The sequence below is a fragment of the Tenrec ecaudatus genome, chromosome 11 (genome assembly GCF_050624435.1).
Source record: "Tenrec ecaudatus isolate mTenEca1 chromosome 11, mTenEca1.hap1, whole genome shotgun sequence".
NCBI lineage: Eukaryota > Metazoa > Chordata > Mammalia > Afrosoricida > Tenrecidae > Tenrec > Tenrec ecaudatus.
This window is the reverse complement of record NC_134540.1, coordinates 95,686,813-95,694,676: the sequence shown is the minus strand read 5'-3', so window position 1 is coordinate 95,694,676 and position 7,864 is coordinate 95,686,813. Positions and strand designations below refer to the sequence as shown.

General features: G+C 41.8%; 1 pseudogene; it reads right to left on the bottom strand.

Moving 5' to 3' along the window:
- Positions 1–2,940: 2,940 nt before the first annotated feature.
- Positions 2,941–3,353, bottom strand: LOC142460833 (RWD domain-containing protein 1 pseudogene; annotated as a pseudogene).
- Between the last annotated feature and the right edge of the window lie 4,511 nt (positions 3,354–7,864).

The following is a 7,864-nucleotide window of genomic DNA, read 5'->3' as shown; positions in this document are numbered from 1 at the left end:
GATTTGGTCTTTTTAATATTGATTCATGATCCGTGCTGAAGGCTTCAATCCTTGATCAGCAATACTTCCATTCCTCTCCACTTTCAGCAAGCAAGGTTGCAGCCTCTGCATAGCCTCTGTTCTTAGTAAGCCTTCCTCCAGTCCGGATGCCACATTCTTCTTCATATGATCCGGCTTCTCTGATGATTTGTTCAGCATATAGATTTAACAAATATGGGGAGAGGATGCAACTCTGATGTACGCCTTTCTTGATTTTTATGTTTTTGCCTTTCCTGGTTTTAAAACATGTAGTATTCCCTTGTTCTGTTCACACAACTACCTCTATATCCATATACAAGTTCCAAATGAACACAATGAAGTGTTACGGGATTCCCATTCTTCTCAAGGTTACCAGAGTTTATGACGGTGCACACTGTCAAATGCCTTTGCGGAGTCAATGAAATACAAATAGACCTCTTTCTGGAATTTTCTGCTGTCAGCTAAGATCCATCTGACACCAGCTATGATATCCCTTCTTCCACACCCTCTTCTGACTCTAGCCTCAACTTCTGGCAGCAACTTATCCATGCACCGCTGCAACCATTGTTGGATGATGTTAAGCAAAATTTTACTTTCCTTTGGACTGGGTACAAATATGGATTTCTTCCAGTCAGTCAGCCAAGTAGCCTTGGCATAGACAAGTGAATGCTTCCAGTGCTTCTCCAGTTTCCTGAAACATTTCAATTGGCATTCCATTCATTCCTGGAGCCTTGTTTTTGGCGAATACATTCAGTGCAGTTTGAACATCTTCCCTCAGCACCATTGGTCCTTGCTCATGTGTTTCTTCTTGAAGCGGTGGAACGTTGACTAGTCCTTTTTGGCACAGTGTCTCTGTGTATTCTTTCCATTTGCTCTTGAAGATCTCTTGGTACTTCCTGCGGCATCATTCAATATTTTGTTCATAGAATTTTTCAAGATTGCATCTCGAGGCTTCCTTGAGTCCTTTCGGTTTCAGATATGCTGAGTGTGTTCTTCCCTTTTGGTTCTCTAATTCTAGGTCATTACACATTCCATTATAATATTTGACTTTGTCTCCTCGAGCTGCCTTTTGAAATGTTATGTTCGCCTCCTTGACTTCATCCTTTCTTCCATTTGCTTTAGCAACTCAACAGTTAAGAGAAGGCTCCGTCTCTTCTGACATCCACTTTGATCTTTTCTGTGTCTTAAGGGACTTTTTACTCTCTTTAGGAATAATGGTCTGGATGTCTTACCACAGCTCATCAGGTTTCCTGTCATGAGTGTTCAAAGCATCAGATCTGCTCTTGTGATGTTCTCGAAATGCATGTGGGTAGACTCAAAGTCTTATTTTGGCTCTAATGTATTTGTTTTCGTTTTCTTCAGCTTATCCTGAACTTATGAATAATTGATGGCCGGTTCCACTCAGCCCCTGGTCTGGTTCTAGCTGCTGATATTGAGCTTCTCCATCATGTCTTCCCACAGATATAGTCAATATGATTTCTGCTTATTATATTTGGGGAATCCTTGTGTATAGTTGTCTTTTGTGTTGTTGAAAAAAAACAGTTGCTGGGAGCAAGTTGTTAGTTTTGCAAAGTTCTCTCATTGAACCTCCAGCTTTATTTCTAGCTCCAAGTCCATATTTTCCAACTACTGTTCTTTGCTCCTAAGTTCTGCATTCAAATCACCCACACCTATCACTGCACCTTGATTCCACATTTGATCAATTTCCAACTGAAGTTATTGGTAGAATTCTTCCATTTCTTCATCATTAGCCTTAGTGGTGCTTGCATAAAGTTGAAAAATAGTTGTATTGATTAGATTTCCATGAAAGCAGATAGATATAATCCTTATCAGAGATGGCATTGTACTTTGTGATGGATTTAGCAAGATCCTTTCTGACAGTGAATACCATGCCATTTCCCTTGATTGGGTTATTCCTGGCATAGTAAATCATATGATTTTCTGACTACTCCAACTCACCAATGCCTAGGATATTCATCTTTATGTGTTCCATTTCATTTTTGAAGACTTCCAAAATTTCCCAAGTTCATATTTCATACATTCCAAGTTCAAAGCATTAGATTTTTGCAGCAGTTTCACTTTACCTTGAGTCATGCCCCATCAGCAAATGAAGATCCAGAAGACTTCCCTCCCACAGGCTTTACTTGACTCACCTGACCACGCTCAGCCCCTCTCCAAGAAATCAGCTCCTCTGCAGTCACATTTGGAGTGCCCTCGGACCTGAGGGCCTATCTGCCAGCAGGATCTGTGACAATGGTCTACTTTCCTTGTTTAGACTTTCCGTATGTGAAAACGCTTCGAAGCCACGCCTAGGTTTCAAGTGACTTCTTCCTCCAAAGTCAAGGTCTTCTTGCTTCTTCATGGTCTGTTCTTAGTCTGGAAGCTTAGCTGAAACCTCTTCACTTCAGCTCACCCTGCTGCATTTGAAACACCAGTGACATAGCTTCCAGCATCACAGCAACACACAAGCCACCACAGGATGGTTCGCTGACAGTCTGTCAGTCTGTCAGTCTGTCGGCTTGTCATCCTGTGGTGGCTTGTGCGTTGCCAAGATCTCTGGGAGTGGGTTTGGTTCCAGGTTTGAAGGTTGTCTAAAGGGCATAGCCTCAAGAGTTCCACAAGTCTTGGTCTGACTGGTAACTTTGATCTTCTTTTGTGATTTATCTGTCTTTAAGAACCTTCTGCTGTGATTCCAATCAGAGTGGCCAGTAGTCGTAGCTGAGCACCAATTAGTTCTTCTGAGCTCAGGAAAATACAGGCTGTGGCTTATGTGGCTCATTAGTGTTTTTTTTTAATTTCATATTCAGTTTATTAAGTTCAGTGACAAAAGTTATCAGGAGCATATTCTGAAAGTGACACCACAGCCCTCTCGCACAGCCACAGGTGCTGTGGCCGGCGCACCTCTGCCGAGGGGCCAGTCCGTTAGTCGGTTGAGTCACTCTCTGCATCAGCAGGAGGAGAGTCTGGATCCTCCTCCTCATCTTCCAGCTCCAAGTCATCCATTTCCTGGAACACAGACTCTTCGACTTCCACATTATTTCCAGCATCTTCCAAGAACTGGATATCAAATGTGTCAAGATTATGATCAGTTTCAAATAGTTGTTTCCCACTTAATCTATTTTTTTCCTGCTTGCTCCTCCTCTTTCTCTTTCATTTCCAAGAGTTTGGCATCAAATTTGGCCTTCCAACTTAAGAAATTCTCGATTGTAACCGGAGTGCCATGAAATAGCTTCTTTTCAGCTTCTGCTTCTTTTTCTTTCTGTTTCTTTTCTTCTACTTTTTATTTCTTTAAATTTTTCTTGCACAGCTGACACTACAGTAAAGATCATTACCATGCCAAGGTTTTCTTCTGAGTGTAATGCTAGTAATTTTTAAATGTCTGAATCATCATTTTTTGACAGATTTTCTTGTGAGAATATTTCATAAAGGGAAGCATCATCTGGGTAGTTTTCATTGTATGTAAACTTGAGCATTGTCTGGACAGCTTTGTTATTTCGCCCGGCCTCCCATGTCACAGTACCGGTGACACTGGGTAGGGTTTCTGATAATACTGTGAAGGAGTCAGAGCACATGGACTCCAGAGCCTCCAGCTCATTGCATTGCTCCTCGCGGTCATCTGTCTTCATGCCCCTCACCACTGCCCACGGGTGGCCCAGACGGCGAGGCGGTGCCCTGCAGCTGGTATGGCGGGCGTGCCTGGAAAGCCCACAGCTGCCGGCCGGCCCATTAGTTTTTTAAACAAAAAGAATTTCCCTAAGCCTATTATTTCTTCACTTCTCTTTGATCTGGATGGAAAAAATATCAATACTTACATCTTAGATGGCAGTTCAAAACTTTTAAGACCTCAATCCTTACTCGGCAAAGTAGAATACAAAACATTGTCTTTACAAACTGTGTTTTGCCAGTTGACTTAGAAGTCCCTGTAGCTTACGGTCCTCAAGCCCAGTGACTCAGTCCCTCTAGGAAGTACAGCCAGAATGCTCATTACAGGCAAGGACAATGGGGCTTCCTGTCCCGCCATTTGGATGTGTTATCAGGAGATGACAGTCCCTAGAAAAAGACATCACACTTGATAAAGGGGAGGGTCGGTGAAAACATGAAAGACCTTGAATGAAGTGGTTTGACCCAGTGGCTGCAATGGACGCAAACCTAACAATTGTGAGGATGCTCCAGGGCCAGGTCGTGTTTTGTTCTACGGTACACAGGATCTCTGGGTCGGAATCAATTTGACAGCACCTAATGACAAGTTGCCTAATGCCATCCTTCTGTGCTCTTACTATCTTCATAGTGCATACAGATAAATATGTAGAAATATACTCTGAACACCACAGGCCTCTTTTATTGTAACTGTTCTTTCTGTGACTCCAGTTGAGGTTTCCGCTGTGTGGAGAGACAGTTGTAGTTACTCAGAAACAACTACAAGATCAACATTCTTGAAAAGAAACTTCTAGAAATGCATTTTTGAGGTTTCTCCTGTTTTGAGGTTTTAAAGCAGAACGACAGGGCCACGGAGCATTGTTCCTCAGGAGGACTTTGAGAACTGGCTTTTAAAACCTGGAAATCATGCAAAAGGCAGAGTCTTCAGCTCCAATTTGGGCAGAGATGTATCAAAACTCAAGTTTCAAACAGTTCTCAGACCATGGGAAGACATTCCTGGTCAGTCTCAGAAGGTTCTCAAGGAGTCAGTCTTCAGTCTCCATCCTGGGTACTTTTTTTTTGTTTTGGAACAGCATCTCAGTTAATAACTGGGATACACTTCATCTAAGAGAAGAAGAAAGGGTACCTCATGATGGGTGAGGGCTTAAGACCCTTGTGTTAGACAGGGCTCTCTAGAGAGACAAAACCAGTCGCTAATATAACCCTGCAGCCATCAAACTGCATGGCAGGAATTCACACTGGAGACTGTGGTCCACAGACTCTGTGCTCCTTCCACTGTATCCCATTCATCTGCCAGCTCAGCTCAGACGCACAGTAGAACTTGGTTAGCATGCTTTGTGTGTTATGATAGTAGAAATATGTAGATCACACATTTTGTCACTTTAATTTTTTATAGGTGTTTAACTTCTTGACAGAAATTACATTGATCAGCTGTGACCCTTCATCAATGCGATTTCCCAATGTCAATAAAACTGACTACACGGCAAGCTACAAATGGCCCATTTCTCCATCCTCCCTATCACTTGTAAACACTATCAAACTTTGGTCTCCTTAGCTTGAAGACATATCTCTCTTTAAAATGTTATGATTTTTAAAAGTCTTTCCTTAAAAATAATTTTTAGAATGAAAGAAAATAATTTCCCATATTCATTTCCCAGCTTTTTCTACATTAGCATCTTATATAGCCATCCTAAACTTATGAAATTATTAATATACGACGTGCGCTTTGGATGCCATCGAGTCAGTTGCAACCCATAGTGATCTACATACAACCGGGCAGAACACTGCTGGGCCCTGTGCCATCCTCACAAATGATAGTTCGGAGCCCATTGTTGCAGACTCTCCGTCTATTCATTTTGTCCAGGCTCTTTCTCTTTACCACGCATAATGCCTGTGTCCTCGGACTGGCCTCTACTGATAGCATGTTTAATATTAATGACAGGGAGTCTTATTCTCCCTTCTAAAGCGTATCTGTACTTCTTCCAAGACAGATTGGTTTGGTTCTTCTGGAAGTCCACGGTACTTTCAACGTCTGGGCCAGCACCATTATTCAGCGCGGCTGACTCTTCGTTGCTCTTCCTGTCATTGACTGTCCAGTTTTCCCATGCAGATGGGATGCCTGGAAATACTGTGCTTTGGGTCAGGTGCAGCTTGACCTCAAAGTGACACCCTTGCCCTTCAACATTTCAAGAGATCTTGTCCAGTCTAACTGCCCAAAGCAATTTGTTGTTAGAGATTATGTAATTATAGCTCAACATCGTAGCCATTGCTAAAGTGACGTCAATTTTCCGAGCACTGTCCCTTTTCTATTCTAGGATTCGTTCCAGGGATGCTTTGATAGGCGTCACGTCTCCCTGTGATGAGATGCCACCAAGGCAGCTCTGATCCTGAGGACTTTCGGATGACAATGGCAGATCGCCAGCTCCTGTGTAATCTTGTGATCATCATTGAACCGATGGCATCGAACGGTCCCATTGAGGAGCTCCTTGTCGACCCTGACCATTTACTTCACCAAACACGATGTTTTTTCTCTGGCAATTGGTTCCTGGAGAGGATGTGTCTGAAGTAAGTGAGTATCCCTCACTGCCCGTGACCACTTCTCCGACTTTCATTTTATGTTACCGATAACTTTTCAGCATACCGGCCAATTAGTTTTGTTTTCTGTTCCTTAATTTGAGCTGATTGTTCTTTTTACTTTTAAGGGAGAGACACATTAAGTATGCATGCCACCTTAAGGAGTCCATTGTTAAAATAAACACAGGCAGCTATTAGGCTGTACATGTAGGCCGGTGTCCACTTTGTTCCGTGCAAATATTTTGTATCTCAGAAGACTTCCCGACGGAGTGGCCGTGCAGTAGACCTTTGTTTTTATAGACATGGCTGTCTTCTAGTGATTACTTGCGATTCTACTACTCTATCTAAAAGCCTCTAAGCAAATTCAAAACAGCTGGAAATAACCGCATGCCTCAGAGTGAGAGAAATTGCTTCAGTGAGTAGAACAAATCTGGGTCTGATTAGTCAATGGCTGCCTCATGGAGACAGTGATTGGGGAGTTAGGGTACAGTAATAACACCTAACAACAGCAAATATCATTTAGTAATTACTATGTGCTGGGAGATGTCGTAAATACATTACACAAATGATCTCATCTACTCCACACAACAACCCCTGGAGATAGAGATTATCTCTGTTTCATGGACAGAGAAATGACAGACAAGAGATGCTAAATAATTTGTCAATGATGGGGTAGATTGAAAGGATTTAGAGTCTGGAGCAAGGATCATTTAAAGATTAATAAACAGGAACTAAAAGTCATATATGCATTGACTTATCAGCTAAGAATATAATGGATAATAAGTGGGTGAAAAAAATATAAACTCTAAGAGTTGAAAGATTTGTTAGCAATTATTCAGGTTACTGGCAATTAACTTTTCCCCAGTTGAGATATCCCTGTATTTTGTCCCCTGCCAGATAAATGACCTGCCTTTGCTAAGAACTTCATAAGACAGCCATTCTATTTTACTTAAAGTCTTTCCTCCATTACTTTGTTGAAAACAACAAAAAACTCCTGTCTTTTATATTATCATCTGTCAATCCTAATCAAGTTCCCTGGAATTAACAAGGTAAATGTAATATCGCTTTAACTTGACAATCCTTCAAATATTTGAAGAAATCTATAATGTACTTTTAAAGTCTTATCTTTTCTATTGAAAGGTTCTGTACCGATTGTTTATATGATATAGCTTCCAGGACTCTTACCATGTAAGTCTCTACTACTTGGTTAGAGTTGAGCACATACTGAAGACTATTCACATTTGAATTTGATATGAAAGTCGCTTTGTAATGAAGGAAGTTTGGGTGTGAGGAAAAGCAAACGGTAAGGGCAGCACGAAGCAGCTAGTTCAGGGTCGGAGCATCGTCTCCGGGAGAAGCTTGTGTGAAGAATAAAATCTGGCAAAACTCAGGGTGCTCTCTCTCATTCCAGTATGATTCCTTTCCAGCTTTCCCGAAGGCTTAGAAGAACACATGACACAGCATTCTCGGGGACCTATCTGGAGTACATCTGAACATTTTTAAACGGGGTTGTGTCTGGTACTTACAATGTTTTTCTATTGAGGAGAGGTGATTGGCAAAGAGGCCTTTATCTTGTGATCCCATCAACTGATATCCTGCAGGAAAAGTCAGATAA